Source organism: Cannabis sativa, chromosome 3 (genome assembly GCF_029168945.1).
Source record: "Cannabis sativa cultivar Pink pepper isolate KNU-18-1 chromosome 3, ASM2916894v1, whole genome shotgun sequence".
Taxonomy (NCBI): Eukaryota; Viridiplantae; Streptophyta; class Magnoliopsida; order Rosales; family Cannabaceae; genus Cannabis; species Cannabis sativa.
In genome coordinates, this window is record NC_083603.1 from 73655392 (window position 1) to 73672666 (window position 17275).

Below are 17275 nucleotides of genomic sequence, written 5' to 3' on the forward strand. Positions count from 1 at the left end.
TTTCGAGATTCCACGGCGTTAAATTGCTAATGAACGTTCATCCATTAAGGATGATTACTCACTAAACCAAGAACTATGTAGAACAATAAATGGAGATCGAATGTCCTTTGATTAAATCTCATTATTTAAAATGTATTTTTATTTAATCACTTACTTTACTCTATATATTTTAATAGTGAAAATTACTTAGTTTAAGTTGATCCAAAATTATTTAAAAATTAATTTTCAACTTTAATTTAATTTTGTAATTAATTTTCAAAAATATATTATATAATATATATAAAATTTCGAAAATTATTAAAATATAACAAAATAATTACTTGAAAAATATTTTATTTAGGTTATTCTAAAATAACAAAATTTTCAACTTAAATTATTTTTCAAATTTTAATTAAATAACAAATTAAGTATCTTGAACTAATCACCTTAAATTGAAAAATATTCCATTTTAAGTTGATCCAAAATTAACAAATTTTCAACCTAAAAAAAAATATTTAAAGAATATCTGAATTACTAATTTTCTAGAAAATTCCACTTAATTATTGATTTAAGAAATATTCAAATTTAAGTTGATCCAAAATTAGTTATAATAACTGATTTTCAGCTTAAATATATTTTTATGAAAAATTAAATAATTAAGTGTCTTGAAGAATCTAATTAGTTATAACTTTTTAATTTAATAAAATACAGAGAAATACATATAGTTTATCTTGAAAAAATTCATTAAACTAAATGTGTTTTTCTTAAATAAATTTCAAAATAATCTGATGAAAAATTAATTTCATATTTTTTGAAATTAATTATGTTGCTAATCAATTTTATTAGGTTAAACTAGTTTAATTAACATATTACAGTTATTTAAATAAGGCAAATGTGCCTTCACAATTGAGGTTGTTCATGTGAGGGAGAGTTAGGTTCAGTATGTCGTACCCACTACTAATGGCCCCCTAACTCTCACACAACGCCCAAATGAGAGGAATTTAACCTTAAACGAACAACTGCTATTAATTGAATAGGCCCAAATACTAATTGGGCCTAATTAAAATCTATCAATACTAGTGATCATTTTATTTAGCAACTTAGTTCATTTTAATTACAAAAATTAAATGGGCTCCTATATGCATCTAAGCCCAAAGCAAACATATAGGCTCACACAGGCATACTGATTTGGATGGATCCTATCATGTTACTAGGTTCATACACAGATGAAAGAAGATTACAAAATTTACCTGTTACAAATTATTTATTTGACCTATTGACAATTGAACTATTGGTTAAAATCAAATCATTGGATTTGTCAATAAGTTAACCATAGCAATTTAGATCAAACTATAATAGGTTTTATAAAACAAGTTTTGATAATAAACAATATATAAAACACACATATATGTAACAAGTTAGATATATGGGTATAGGATTTATTTAATTTAAATTAATTAAATAATTAAATTATTTTCGAAAAATCTAAATAATAAAAAAATATTATTTTCGAAAAATATTAAATTAATTAAATTATTAATTTCAAAATTAAACCTATAAATTTGAAAAATTAGGTTTTCAACAAATCTTAGATTAAAATAATCTTATTTTAAATTTTAAATAAAGTCATTTTATAAAATTAATTAAATAATATGAAATATCTGATCTTAAATTTAAAAATAAGATAAGATAATCAAAATTTAAAATAAGATAACCAACTAAGAAAAAAAAACATAGATTTTTATCTATTCTTAAGGTTCAAAAACTATTAATATCTTAAATGAATTAAAAAATAATAATTTATTTAATTCAGATAATTAGATTTGAAATATGAAAAAAAAAAATCTAAATACAAAATGACACAATTAATTCGAAGTTAATTCCATGAAAAACCATGAAAAGGTAAAAAAATGGAAAAAAAAAAATGGATTTGGTACGGATGGTATGCATTGCATACCATCCGCTCGCGTGCTAGGGGGTGATTGGCCGACGAAACATGCATAGGGAGGCTGCATGCAGCCTCCCCGCACGCACATGGCCCCTTATTCAGACACGAAATGTCCACCTTGACCGAGAAATCTCGGACATGCACATGTCCGAACACGTGTGCACCCGAGAAAATAGGGCATCCGCGCGCGTGTGTGGGTGTCACCACCCTTAAGATTTTTCTAATTCTCAAAAATTTAGAACTAATTCAAATAAAATCGAAATTAAATTCTGTAAAAAAAAAGTGAATTGCTTAATTTTTTCCATACTATCAAAAAAAATAATTTCAGAATAAAATTATAATTATTTTACGTAAAAAATTTGCAAACATCAAACAATCATCACTAAACACATAGATCAACATGAATCACATCCAAATCATACATACATCGTTTTAAGTCTAAATTTCTTGAAAGTAAATCAATTACCATGGCTTTGAGGGCAGTTGTTGGAATATATTTAACCCAAATCTAGATTTACTAACAAGTATGTTTTTAACGTCCTAAACATGAACTTCTAAAATGATATAAAATAAACACATAAAAGGTATGAGAAACCTTACATTGGTTGCAGCGGAATTAAATAACTCCTTCCGCTCAAATCTCTAACCCTTGTGTCCTTTCTATAGCAAAGTATCACCAAGATCTCAGCCCGAAACTCCTTCTGTTGTTTGGATTCTTCACAGCCTTACACACTATGATTGAGGACTCACTTGCTATGTGCGCGCATGCACTCAATAACTAAAGGCTCGAATTTGATAGTGAAGAAGGCTATAAGATTTCAAAATTAGAAGAAGAAAGGAAGAAGATGAAGTCTCATAAACCTAGTTGTCAAAGAGAAAGAAACTAAGTTTTTAGCTTTTGAAGCATTAGTTGGATAATGAGACTATAGCTTACCTTTTATACTAATTTCACCAAGGGTTAGGGTTGATTTATTTGGAATAGAAAAATGATAAAAATAGAGCAAAAATAGCACCAAGCGGCCGCCATGAAGTGGGCCCTACACTAGTTAGATTTTTCTCATTTTTCTTAACCATTTATCTATTTTTCACAAATAGCACTTTTGGCACTTTCAATCCTATAAATGCAAAAACTATTTATTTAATCATTAAAATAATTATGAAATGAAATTTTTATTTATAATATTTATTAATTAGACTCCACAAAGTCTCTTAATTAATAAATTAACCCTAAAATCCTATTTCTTCACAATCAAGCCATATCTTAGTGAAAATTCACAAACTAGACATAGTCTAATTTTAGTATTATAATTGATTAACTAAAATCAATTAACTGAGTCTTACATGGAGTTTGTCTCAACTAGTATGGGGACTATGGGCCTATTGTTACGAAAATTATGTTTATTACGCAAGTGTACGCAATCAAGTAGTATCTCACGCAAGTGAGGTCGAACCACAGGGAATTGGATTAAGTACTACTGAACTATACTTATGATTCTATTCGGTAAAATAATAAGTTTGCAAATTTGAAAGTAAATAACTCAGAAAGTAAAGAGAAAATAAACGAAGATTAATCAAGATGAGAGATTAGGGAGGTGAATTCTGTTGTTAAGCTACCAATATTAATACCTAATTGCTATCATTATCTCAATGTGAATGACAGATTATAAATTAACCTAACTCTTTTCAGATCTTTTAGGTTCTAAATAATGTATTCTCTAATTTACTTCTTAATTAAATCAACACAAAATCAGCATTAAGCAATAATCTATTCGTCACTGAGGCTATGTAAATACTTTCGTTTTACATCAAAACCTAGACTATCCAAATTTTAGCATTCTCAATTCTCACTTTTCAGATTTCGAATTGAGATCATTAAACATGTAAAAGGTGATCAAGCTTGCACATGGAATTAAACAAAAATAAAGATAGTATTCACACATAAGATGAAGGAATGGCAATTATTTATTAACTAGGCATAAACTTAAACAACAATCATCATCCTCCCTTATTGGGAAATTTAGTTCATAATAACTCTAAAAACATCCATGATTAATTCAGAAATAAAAACAAACATAAAGAAGAATTAAAAGGGTAAAAGAAAGAAACTAGGAGGTGGTATCGCTCCGGGTCTTCAAGATAGCTTCCTCTCCACTTGCCTCCACTATTAGGTCTGCTTTTTGCTTACTTCTGACCTTCAATGTCGTATTCCTTATATAGGGATGAGTGGTGTGCCTCCAATTGAGAGAAAAATCAAAATTAGGTCAAATCTGCGATTTCCGTACCTAGTCGCGACTAGCATTTAAGCTGGTCGCGACTACAGGCAAACCTCAAAAATCGAAGGTTCTGCCAAACCTCGAAGTTGCGACCAGGGTCGCGACCAGGAAAAAGGGTCGCGACCTGGCTCAATGGAAGTCGCGACTACTGTAGCTTCTGGAGACAAATTTTCCTAATTTTTTTCCAGTTTATCCCAGTTTTTCGCCATTTGACTGAATTTGAACTTTAACACTCCGGGAACCTGAAATAATGAAAATCAAGCGTAAAACTGCTCCAAAAGACACCAATAGACGAGATAATGCTAACTTTAAAGACCCGAGACATAGGCTAATTATAACCTAACAAAATCCCCCAAACTAGATTCTTACTCGCCCCCGAGTAAGATAAAAAAACTAACTACGCTATCAGATAATTACTATGCTGCTGACTCATGCTCTGTTCTCTACTTGCATAAACTAGAATTTTGATCCTACTAACTCTAACAATTAACTCGGATGCTCCATAAATAACACTATGTACAACTGCAACAATTTACTCAAATGTGAAACATTGTTATAAAAGTTTTACTCTTTCCATTAATTCCACAATCCGATAACTCATAAGCTTGCATGCTTACCTTTCTCCACTAATGTTGACAGTGTTCTTCGGAATCATTAGGTCTTTTCAAGGCTTAGGTAGTATGGCTCAGATATTCAGGGATAGGCAAAAGACAATTTTGGCTCAAGATATCATAAGCACACAAACAAAACCCACAAGCTTCTTACTTTTCTTTTTCAATACCCCATAGTGTTCCCACATTTACCAAGATTAAGAGAAGATATATTATTATTTTCCAACATCACTGAAATCATATATTTTATTTTCCTTTTTTTTTTGAACACATATTTTTACTTTTTCATAGTGTTTTTTTTTTCATATTTTTTTTTTTCAGTGACATTGAATTACATAATTTTTTTCTCTTCTCAATCTTACAAGTTTTTCTCCCTCTCACTATTTCCTCACACTAAATGTTTCTCCTCCCCCAAACTAATCATGTAGCTTATGATATCATGGATAACATGGTGAAAAAAAATATTAATAGTGTGGTTGCAAAATTTCAAATCAATGGGTGAAAAACACAACAGGTTAAGGCTCAAAAGGTTAACTAGGGATACACATTATTACGGTAGGCTTGAAAGGCTCAAACTATCCAACAAATGCCTATGTCATATTCCAATTGAACACTATCAAGGATTTCGCCTCAAAAGAATAAACATGCAAGTTCTAAGCTATCCTGTTAATCTTACCACAAACCATAGTAAAACAGTTATAACAATTTTTGCAGATTGAGTAATTACAATTTAACACAGGTTTCTAAGCATCCAAACTAATCCAAAGAGTTAACAGAATCAAGCACACAGTTATTTTGCAATTTCAGAACACATCGCACTAATCAGCATTATATAACTATCATCAAGCTTATTGCCATTCCTTAACTAAAACAAAAAACTAAAACAGAAAATTAAAATGTAGAAATTAAAGTGCAGAATTTAAAAATTTTAAGTCTCTCCCCCCAAACTAAATATTACATTGTCCCCAATGTATACAGTAATATGCAGAGAGAAGAAACTTACCTGAGACCCTTTCAGAAAGGGTTGGGTGGTGGCGGCTGGTCATAGGGATAGAACTGAGGAGGTTGTGCTAAATAGTTCGGGTCATCAATCCCAATATTCATTCTGTTGATAAGAGAGTTGAGTTGCTGAACTTGTCCCTCATCATAAATACTCCTTTGCACCATGTATTGTTGCATGTGGTTGTTCTGCTGAATTATATAACTCAGCTGTGCATGAGTGTATTGTGTTGTAGGATCGATGGGCCCAGGCAATTGTAGGGGTTGCTCCTCTGCTTCTTCAACACTAGGCTCGCGTTGCCGCCTACGCCCTTGCGGTGCATCAGGTGGCAATTCGTAAGGAATTCACAAGCCATAGTAACATTAGCCCGACCCCGAGTATCTACAAAGCTCCCCCACTTCATTCTTTCTATTTGAGCTCTGATTGTTTCAAATCGAGGTTGGCGCCTCAAGGGATTTTTCGGGAATTCAATACCCCGATCTTCAATATAAGCCCTATTCTTTAACCTCACGAAACGATTGTGGGCCTCAATGTTTCCAAAGCGGGTTCTATCAAAACCCGTTGGTCGTGGGTTTGAAGACGAACCCTCCTCTACATTCCTAGTCCTCTTTGGTGCCATTTTTTTTTCTTTGCCCCTTTTTTTTCGATTGTTTTTTTTTATTTTTTTTCTAAAAAATTGTGCAGCACTTCCCCTTAATTTTTCTCTATCCCAAAAATAAAAAAAAAAAATTCACTCAAACAATATTCCCAAAAACTCAATACCACAATACAATAATGACAAACCCAATATAAACAATATTTTTGCACAACACACATTTATATCACTCAAAATCTAGAAAAAGTTAATCAAATTCTTTAAAGATTGAAGAAAGTGATACTTACAAACCCGAAAAAGCTTTACTCCACCTCCATTGTTGAATGTTCTTGAAAGCTTGAGGTTGAAGTTGAAGACAATGGTGATTTTCGGATTTGGGCTATTATGGGTTATTTTTGGTATGGGTTTTGATGATATGTGTAGATTGTTGAGTGAAATTGGGTTTTTGAATAGATTGGGTTTAAGAAATTTGAGAAAAGATGAAAAGATTGAAGATTGGAGATGAAAAATTGAATTTTTGAGATGGAAAAAGGGTAGGGTCGGCTGAGAGGATTTGAAATTTGAAATTTTTGGTGTAGGGTTGAATGAGGGGGAAAGTTTGAATTTATAGAAATTTTCGTCAGCAAGTCGCGACTTGGCCTAGGGCTAGTCGCGACTAGCTGACAATCAAATTTTATGCCTCTCTGGAAAATCAGGAAGTCGCGACTGGGGTCGCGACCTGGAAAATAGGTCGCGACTTGGTCAAAGGCTAGTCGCGACCACTAGGCTCCAGGTCGAAATTTTTTTTTTTTTCACGCTTTTCACGATTCAATAAAAAAAAATAATGTCTGGTACTAATCTAAAAATTGAAAATACTAACAATACTAAAGCATACTAAAACATAATCAAAAGTCTGAAAAAAAAAAATTAACGAAAAACACTTGGGTTGCCTCCCAAGAGTGCTGTCTTTATCGTCATACAGCTGGACGCTGAGCCTTGTACTTCAAAGTGGCGCCAGGATCATGGCGCACTTGGCTTGGTCAAATTGACCTTCCAAGTAGAGCTTTAAAAGCTGTCCATTAACTTTGAAAGTTGTTGGACTTTCACCTTTTAACTCCACCGCTCCATAAGGAAACACCTTGACCACCGTGAATGGTCCTGACCACCTTGACTTCAACTTTCTAGGAAACAGTTTCAGCCTTGAATTAAAGAGTAACACTTGCTGCCCTGGTTGAAACTCTTTCCGTACTAGACCTTGATCGTGCCACTTTTTAGTTCTCTCCTTGTATATTTTTGCGTTTTCATAGGCTTCGTTTTGAAACTCCTCTAGCTCATTCAGCTGTAACAGTCTTTTCTCCCCTGCAGCTTTTAGTTCCATGTTAAGAGTCTTCATGGCCCAAAAAGCTTTATGCTCTAACTCCACCGGTAGATGACAAGCCTTTCCAAACACCAACCGATATGAGGACATGCCAATCGGTGTTTTGAAAGCAGTTCTGTATGCCCACAATGCATCATCTAATTTTCTTGACCAATCTTTCCTTGATCTTTGCACTGTTTTCTCTAGAATCATCTTAATCTCCCGATTAGAAATTTCAGCTTGGCCATTACTTTGGGGATGGTATGGTAAAGCAGTTCTATGTCGGACACCATATCTTGAAAGAAGTGCTTCAAACTGCTTGTTACAGAAGTGACTCCCTTCATCGCTTACTATTGCTCGAGGAGTACCAAATTGAGTAAAGATGTTCTTTTGTAGGAAGCGGATAACTGTCTTTCCATCATTTTGAGGTGTAGCTGCAGGTTCGACCCGTTTAGACACATAATCGACAGCCAAAAGAATGTACTGATTGCTAAAGGATGAAGGAAAAGGACCCATGAAGTCTATTCCCCACACATCAAACAATTCAACTTCTAAAATTCCTGTTAAAGGCATCTCGTTTCTTCTTGAGATATTACCTGTTCGTTGACAACGATCACATGCCTTTACAAAGGTAGTAGCATCCTTGAATAGTGTTGGCCAAAAGAATCCACTTTGCAACACCTTTGCAGCTGTTCTATTTCCACTAAAATGTCCTCCACATGGTAAAGCATGACAATGATTTAGGATAGAATACATCTCCTCTTCAGGCACACATCTCCTAATTATCTGATCAGCGCAGTGCTTGTAGAGGATTGGCTCTTCCCAATAGTAATGTTTCACCTCAGAAAAGAATTTCTTCAATTGTTGACGCGAAAGCTCGGGAGGAGTTATTTTTGCAGCCAAGAAATTAACATAGTCAGCGTACCACGGTACCATCAGGTTTTCCCTCACACTAAAGAGTTGTTCATTAGGAAATTGCTCATTTATTTGTACCTCCTTTGTATTCTGACTCTCTTCTAGCTCTAATCTTGACAAGTGATCTGCTACCAGGTTTTCGGTGCCCTTTTTATCTTTTATCTCTAAGTCAAACTCTTGAAGTAGAAATACCCACCGAATCAGTCTTGGTTTTGCATCCTTCTTGGTCATAAGGTATTTGATTGCTGAATGATCTGTGTAGACAATTACCTTATTTCCAATCAGGTAGGGTCGAAATTTGTCACAAGCAAACACTATTGCCAGCATTTCTTTCTCTGTAGTGGCGTAATTTAATTGAGCATCATTCAGAGTTCTACTAGCATAGTAGATTGTGTGGAATACTTTGTCAACTCTTTGACCCAGAACCGCTCCAATGGCATAGTCACTTGCGTCGCACATCAACTCAAACGGCAATTCCCAATTTGGTGAAGTTACTATCGATGCTGTAATCAATCTCTCCTTTAAAATCTTGAAAGCTTTTAAACAATCTTCTCCAAACTCAAATGGAACACCATTGACAAGTAAGCTAGATAAAGGTTTTGAGATTTTGGAGAAGTCCTTGATAAATCTGCGGTAGAAGCCAGCATGTCCTAGGAAACTCCTCACTCCTTTTACAGAAACTGGAGGTGGCAAATTTTCTATTGTTGAAACTTTAGCCTTATCCACCTCAATTCCTGCCTTTGAAATTTTGTGCCCAAGAACAATTCCTTCTGTTACCATAAAGTGGCACTTCTCCCAGTTTAACACCAAGTTAGACTTCTCGCACCTTGTTAGCACTTTTTCCAAATTTTCCAAACAATGATCGAAGGAAGAACCAAACACTGAGAAATCATCCATAAAAATTTCAATACAAGATTCAATCAAATCTGAGAAGATAGCCATCATACACCTTTGAAAAGTAGCAGGGGCGTTGCACAAGCCGAAGGGCATTCTTCTGAAAGCAAAAGTACCGTAGGGACATGTGAAAGTAGTCTTCTCCTGATCTTCAGGTGCTATAGCTATCTGGTGGTATCCAGAATATCCATCAAGAAAACAGTAATATTCTTGCCCCGCCAATCTGTCTAGCATTTGATCAATGAAGGGCAAAGGGAAGTGATCTTTTCTTGTTGCTTTGTTGAGTTTTTTGTAATCGATGCAGATCCTCCAACCAGTGACTGTTCGTGTAGGAATCAACTCATTCTTTTCATTCTTGATCACCGTCATTCCACCTTTCTTTGGGACCACTTGCACCGGGCTAACCCACTTACTATCTGAAATAGGATAAGCAACTCCAGCATCCAACCACTTAACTACTTCTTTTCTGACAACTTCTTTCATGGGTGGATTGAGTCTTCGTTGAGCGTCAATTGTTGGTTTGGCATTGTCTTCCATGAGAATTCGATGCATCACTGTTGAAGGACTGATTCCTTTGACATCACCTAGTGTCCAAGCGATGGCCTTATTATGAGCTCGGAGTACCCTCAGAAGTCTCAAGTGACTAGGAAGCACCTTCAATTCAAGTTCTGGAGGCTTTTCAGTAGATGGCTTTAGCTCTTTTGGAACTGCTCCCAATTCCTCAAAATATCTTCTGTTCAAGGGCCCATAGGAATCAAGCCACTTCACATAACCCATGACCTCTTGTCCTTCGTGCTCCGTCAATTCATCTTCAGTTAGACTTAGTTCAAGAGGATCATCTAGCAGCTTTTTCTCACCCACCATTTCATCAATCAAGTCAATGAAGAAACAGTTATCACTTGCCTTTGGGTACGTCATAGCCTTTAGCACATTAAAGACCACTTCTTCTCATTGGACTCTCAGCTTTAATTCACCCTTCTGAACATCGATCAAGGCTTGGCCAATTGCCAAGAATGGTCTCCCAAGAATGATTGGGACATTGCTATCTTCTTCCATATCCAAAACGATGAAGTCAGCTGAAAAGATGAACTTGTCAACCTTAACTAACACATCCTCAATGACTCCTCTAGGATGGGCTAGTGATCGGTCCGCCAATTGGAGAGTTACTGTTGTTGGCTTTGCTTCACCCAGCTGCAATCTTTTAAACACCGGTAGAGGCATCAAGTTAATGCTAGCTCCCAAGTCACAAAGTGCATTTATTCCCTCAATTCTCCCAATAGTACAAGGAATAGTGAAACTCCCTGGATCTCTGAGTTTAGGAGGGAGTTTCTTCTGTAGGATGGCGCTGCACTCTTCAATTAGAGCCACTGTCTCATAATCCTCCATCTTTCTCTTCTTTGACAGGATTTCCTTCATAAACTTCACATAACTTGGCATCTGCTCTAAAGCTTCAGCAAAGGGAATGTTAATGTGAAGTCTTTTGAAAACTTCTAGGAATTTGGTGAACTGCTTGTCTAAGCTTGACTTTCTAAGCCTTTGAGGGTAAGGTATTTTCTCATGGTGATCACTATTAATTGGTGGAGACTGCTGTGGTTGTGTTTGACTATCAGTAGCCTTCGTTGAAGTGGGTGTTGGGGTTAACATTGGTTGAGCTTCATTCTCCTTTTCTCCATTCACTAGTTGTGGCATTTCAGGACCATAATAATTTTTACCGCTTCTAAGGGTAATTGCTTCGCAGTTTTCTTTGGGGTTTACTTCAGTTGTGCTAGGCAAATTCCCTTGAGGACGAGTTGCTACTTGAGTTGCTAGTTGGCCCATTTGTGTCTGCAGGTCTTTGATTGAAGATCTAGTTTCAGTCATGAATTGGAGCAATAAATCTGTTTGCAAACTAGAATTTCCACCAGAGGTTTGTTGCTGATTAAACTGTTGATTCTGATTCTGGTTTTGATTTCGTTGTTGATAGAACCCACTGTTTCTTCGGTTATTACCCTGGTTGAACCCATAATTGTTGTTGTTGTTCTGTGAATAGTTTCCAATGGCTTAAGCTTCATCCATTGGCAAATCATCCACATCTGCTTGACATTCTGAAAAGTGATGGCTTCCCCCACATAACTCACACACAACTTGGGCTTGTTTAGCTTGCCCTGCAATTATCTTTGTCAATGCTTCTACCTGAGCTGTCAACTTAGTGATGGCATCCACCTCTAACACACCAGCTACCCTCTTTGATTGGCTTCTTTCAGTTGGCCACTGCTGATTATTTAGAGCCATCTCCTCCAATAGATCATACGCCTCATTAGCACTTTTTCTCATAAAGGCTCCACCAGCTGCTGCATCTATTAGAGTTCTAGTGTTTCCTACCAACCCATTGTAGAAATTGTGGACCAGCATCCACTTCTCTATACCATGATGAGGGCACTTTCTAATTAGATCTTTAAACCTCTCCCAAGCCTCATGGAGAGATTCATTGTCTGTTGGCAAAAGTTATTGATTTCTCCTCTCAGCTTTGCAGACTTGGCTGGAGGAAAGAACTTTGACAAGAATTTCGTTGCCAGATCATTCCAGGTGGCAATGGAGTTTGGTGGCAAGGAATTTAGCCAACTCTTGGCTCGTTCTCTGAGAGAGAATGGGAATAGTCTCAGTCGAATGGCATCATCACTAACTCCATTAACTTTAAAAGTTTCACAAAGTTCCATGAAGTTAGAGAGATGCAGGTTAGGATCTTCAGAAGGGAGGCCACCAAACCGGGCGAAGACTGCACCATTTGAAGTATGGCAGGTTTGATCTCAAAGTTATTTGCATCCACTGCCGGTGGCCTGATACACGACTGCACTCCCGTCAGAGTAGGGAGAATGTAATCTCTCATGCTGCGGCCATTAGCTTGATCTTCTACTGCGCCACCATTATTACCGTTATTGCCTCCATTGTTTGCAACATTAGCAGCCATGATTTCTGAAGTTTCAGCAGTTGCTGAAACTCCTTCTTGGCTCTTGTTCTTTCAGTTTCTCCTACAAGTTTTCTCGATTTCGGGATCAACTGGTAATATGACAGCTTGTCCTTGACGGCGCATACACTTATGATTCCTGAAATAGATCACGAAAATATTGCAAGAAAAAGGTTAGAAAAATCAGCAAGAGAAAATATACCAAAGTAGAAGTTAGTATAATTTGTGTAATATTAATCTTTAAACAATTCCCCGGCAACGGCGCCAAAAACTTGTTACGAAAATTATGTTTATTACGCAAGTGTACGCAATCAAGTAGTATCTCACGCAAGTGAGGTCGAACCACAGGGAATTGGATTAAGTACTACTGAACTATACTTATGATTCTATTCGGTAAAATAATAAGTTTGCAAATTTGAAAGTAAATAACTCAGAAAGTAAAGAGAAAATAAACGAAGATTAATCAAGATGAGAGATTAGGGAGGTGAATTCTGTTGTTAAGCTACCAATGTTAATACCTAATTGCTATCCTTATCTCAATGTGAATGACAGATTATAAATTAACCTAACTCTTTTCAGATCTTTTAGGTTCTAAATAATGTATTCTCTAATTTACTTCTTAATTAAATCAACACAAAATCAGCATTAAGCAATAATCTATTCGTCACTGAGGCTATGTAAATACTTTCGTTTTACAGCAAAACCTAGACTATCCAAATTTTAGCATTCTCAATTCTCACTTTTCAGATTTCGAATTGAGATCATTAAACATGTAAAAGGTGATCAAGCTTGCACATGGAATTAAACACAAATAAAGATAGTATTCACACATAAGATGAAGGAATGACAATTATTTATTAACTAGGCATAAACTTAAACAACAATCATCATCCTCCCTTATTGGGAAATTTAGTTCATAATAACTCTAAAAACATCCATGATTAATTCAGAAATAAAAACAAACATAAAGAAGAATTAAAAGGGTAAAAGAAAGAAACTAGAAGGTGGTATCGCTCCGGGTCTTCAAGATAGCTTCCTCTCCACTTGCCTCCACTATTAGGTCTGTTTTTTGCTTACTTCTGACCTTCAATGTCGTATTCCTTATATAGGGATGAGTGGTGTGCCTCCAATTGAGAGAAAAATCAAAATTAGGTCAAATCTGTGATTTCCGTACCTAGTCGCGACTAGCATTTAAGCTGGTCGCGACTACAGGCAAACCTCGAAAATCGAAGGTTCTGCCAAACCTCGAAGTCGCGACCAGGGTCGCGACCAGGAAAAAGGGTCGCGACCTGGCTCAATGGAAGTCGCGACTACTGTAGCTTCTGGAGCCGAACTTTCCAATATTTTTCCAGTTTTTCGCCATTTGACTGAATTTGAACTTTAACACTCCGGGAACCTGAAATAATGAAAATCAAGCGTAAAACTGCTCCAAAAGACACCAATAGACGAGATAATGCTAACTTTAAAGACCCGAGACATAGGCTAATTATAACCTAACACCTATATAACTGAGCTCCTAATAAGCAAATCTAGAATTTACCAAGTAAAATCTCTAACTTATTAATTTCTCATTACGCCACTATAGAACTTAGAATTTCACTCTCAGTTATATAGAACGCTTTATATGTTTCATCGATATAGATACACTATTAGTTATCCATTGTTATAATCCCAATAATCAATGATCCTCTATAGATGATTTACATTGTATAGGGATTAATTTACCGTTACACCCTTCAATGTATTTTATCTTTAAAACACATAGCTACATACAAATAGTATTTCAGTGAACTAATATAATCACTGAAATGAGTACTCAACCATTTATCTCTGTTAAGCCAAGCTCGAAGGAATTCATCGTTTCACTTCTATGTCTAGATAAAAGCTATAAATTCCGTATCTATGATTAGCGTTCCCACTCAATTGAACTACATTGTTCTTAACCTATACGTCACGGGAAGAACCATTTGGCCGACTTTAACTAATAGATTAAAGAGCACAAATAATGCAATTGAACTAAAACCTAACCATTTCAAGATTGAGATCATTTGATCTAAGATCAACTAGGTGATATTGAATTGAATTGATATTACAATAAGTTTATCATATCTAGTTCAAGTTCAATATGGGTCTCTTCCGATGCTTACTTTATGCATCCAACCCAAGCTTACTTTAACTAATAACCTGAAAAGGACATAGCACTTATCCAATGTGCAAGTAAACTACATTGTAGATTATCATATCAGTTAAACCCTGTGTACTAATAAATCATAAGATTACATTTAATCACATAATCTTGATTACTTTTTACTGTGCTGCCGACACAATAAACAAGAATATCAATGTGATAAGAATTTTGATGAATTTATAAATCAAATAAATATATAAATAATCACATGAACCAAAAGTCATACTAAATAAGTAATGAAAATAAATCTATTTCTTTATTGATAATTGAATAGAAAAGAATACATTGAAATAGAGTTTTATTTAGCGCACAAAGCCCAACAAAAACACATTAAAATAAACAAAATAACAAATTTAAAAGAAGAAAAAAAAATGTATGTATAAAGAAATGTTTACTTTTATTTTAAATTGTATTTAGAAAAAATATATACATAAGAATAGAATATACATTTGATTTATTAAGTTTTGAAATATAATTGTTTTATATGCATTAGACTTTTAAATTATTATTTTCTTTACATTAAAATATTATTTATATATATAATTTTTTAATTGTTTTTTTATAAAAATGTGTGAATTGGATTAGATCGGTTACTTTTACATGTCAAACAACATCCAATCTGCACAAGTGCGGATTTTGAATTTTCCAATCCAATCCAATCCGCACAATTGCGGATATCCGCATTTTGCAGATTAGGTTGGATTGGATCGGCTATTTTATTGACACTCCTACAAGTCGCTTTGTAGTGACTCATATTCTAACTTTGTATATCTTTGACTAGATAATTAGATTGTTGACTAAAAGTTTCTCTGCGTCGACGAGTGTCATAGTGTGATTCTAATCATTCTTTAAAAAAAAAAAATTAGGCATGAGACGAAAATTTCTAACTCAAACCCGACTCATTTATTAATCATGCTAAAAACTAAAATTCAATCCAATTCCTATGATAGCGAGTTTTCCTAACCTAATCATTTAACTTTAATTAACACATTTATATAAAGTTTATAACCTCTTCACAATTTTTATGTAATATTTTATAATAAATATAATTGTACATATTTTAAATAGGATATTATTGTGTCATTTTCAAATTGAGTGTATCTACCCAAAATTAATTCATAATTCGTTTAATAAATGGATATTCGTGTAAACCTGTTTATTACATGCAAATTTTAAATCGCCTTATCATATCTATTTCATTTTGCTACTTCTTTTCTACGGGAAGCATAAAGACTTCAATTATATTAATAAAAAATAATAATTTTTATAATCTCATGAACGCAACGTTTATATGCAAAATAAATTAATTAAGATTATTCTTTCAATATTTCTATCAAATTTATTATACAATTGTTATTAGAAAAACTTTCATCGACTCATTATTTATTATTATTTTTTTTCAAAAAAGAAAAAAAAAAACTTTCAAGTTGAACCCGCTACAGATCCCGCCGGTAGGCACTCCCTACCTTGTACCAAGGGGTGGAGGTTCGAGTAGGTACGAAATTCAGCCTTCTCAAACCTGTATTAAGCTCAAATACTTATGTATAAACATACATTTTCTGATTAAATAAACAAGAGAAAGAAAATGTGAATGGCTTGAAGTCTTATATTTTATATGCAAGTGTGTGACTGAACTTATAGATTTGACAACCCGATGCCAAATATAGAGGAAAAACACACCCAACAGGCCACACGGAAACTTTCTTGATTCCTCATTAAAATTTGCAAAACAATAAGAACCAAGTCATCAGCTTTGAATGACTAAATCAAAGCAAGAACCAAAAACTAGGATATCCTTGGCTTAGCTCACTACAACTATTTCTCTTAGATTCTCTCCTTTGTACTTTTCTTGCTCCACCCCATAAATCAAAGTCATTTCTGATTTAATTGACTTTCTTTCCCATTTCTGGTACCACTAGAATTTGATACCAGATTCTCAAGTAACATCAACATAGTATAGTAGATTCTCTGTCAACTTGGTACTCCAAAACTGTAATTTTCTAACCCTTTCCTACCATAATCAAGATAGTTTGTCTCCCCACCCGGAGACTTTCTTAAAGACACTTTTTCTCACTTACCAGAGATAGAAACAACCATAGACTTTATAGACCACATCACATGGTATAGAAAGTGACACATTTATACCCCAGAAAATTAAATCCCATAGCATTCAAAGCCACAAAACCAGGAAAAAGAAAACAGAACAGTAAAAGAAATGTAATTATTTAACTTCTTTGCAACAAACTTTCAGCGAAACCGTATAGAAACCTAAAAGATACCACTCAAAACAGCTGCTTATAAATATAAACTATATAATATTGATACTTGTATGTCTTGTACAGAAATATATAAATATGTATACACATATCATATATTTAAGATTTCCAGAAAACACATCCAACCTAGAAAAATTGTGATGATATAATTTTATGCATCCAAACTACACCCACCATAATATAACAACACAATAATATATCTTAATCAAGTAACTTCCATAAAACCCACAAAATATCTCGGAATATAAAATAATAATAATAATAATAATAATAGGAAAAAAAAAAAAAAAAACATGATGAATTCAACTTCGGCAAG

General features: G+C 34.3%; 1 non-coding gene across 1 annotated transcript; it reads left to right on the top strand.

The window, feature by feature from the left end:
• Positions 1–11952: 11952 nt before the first annotated feature.
• LOC115711885 (small nucleolar RNA R71) lies at positions 11953–12058 on the top strand. Its single transcript, XR_004010751.1, has one exon. It is a non-coding gene; the product is annotated as a small nucleolar RNA R71 (small nucleolar RNA).
• The last annotated feature ends 5217 nt before the right edge of the window (positions 12059–17275 follow it).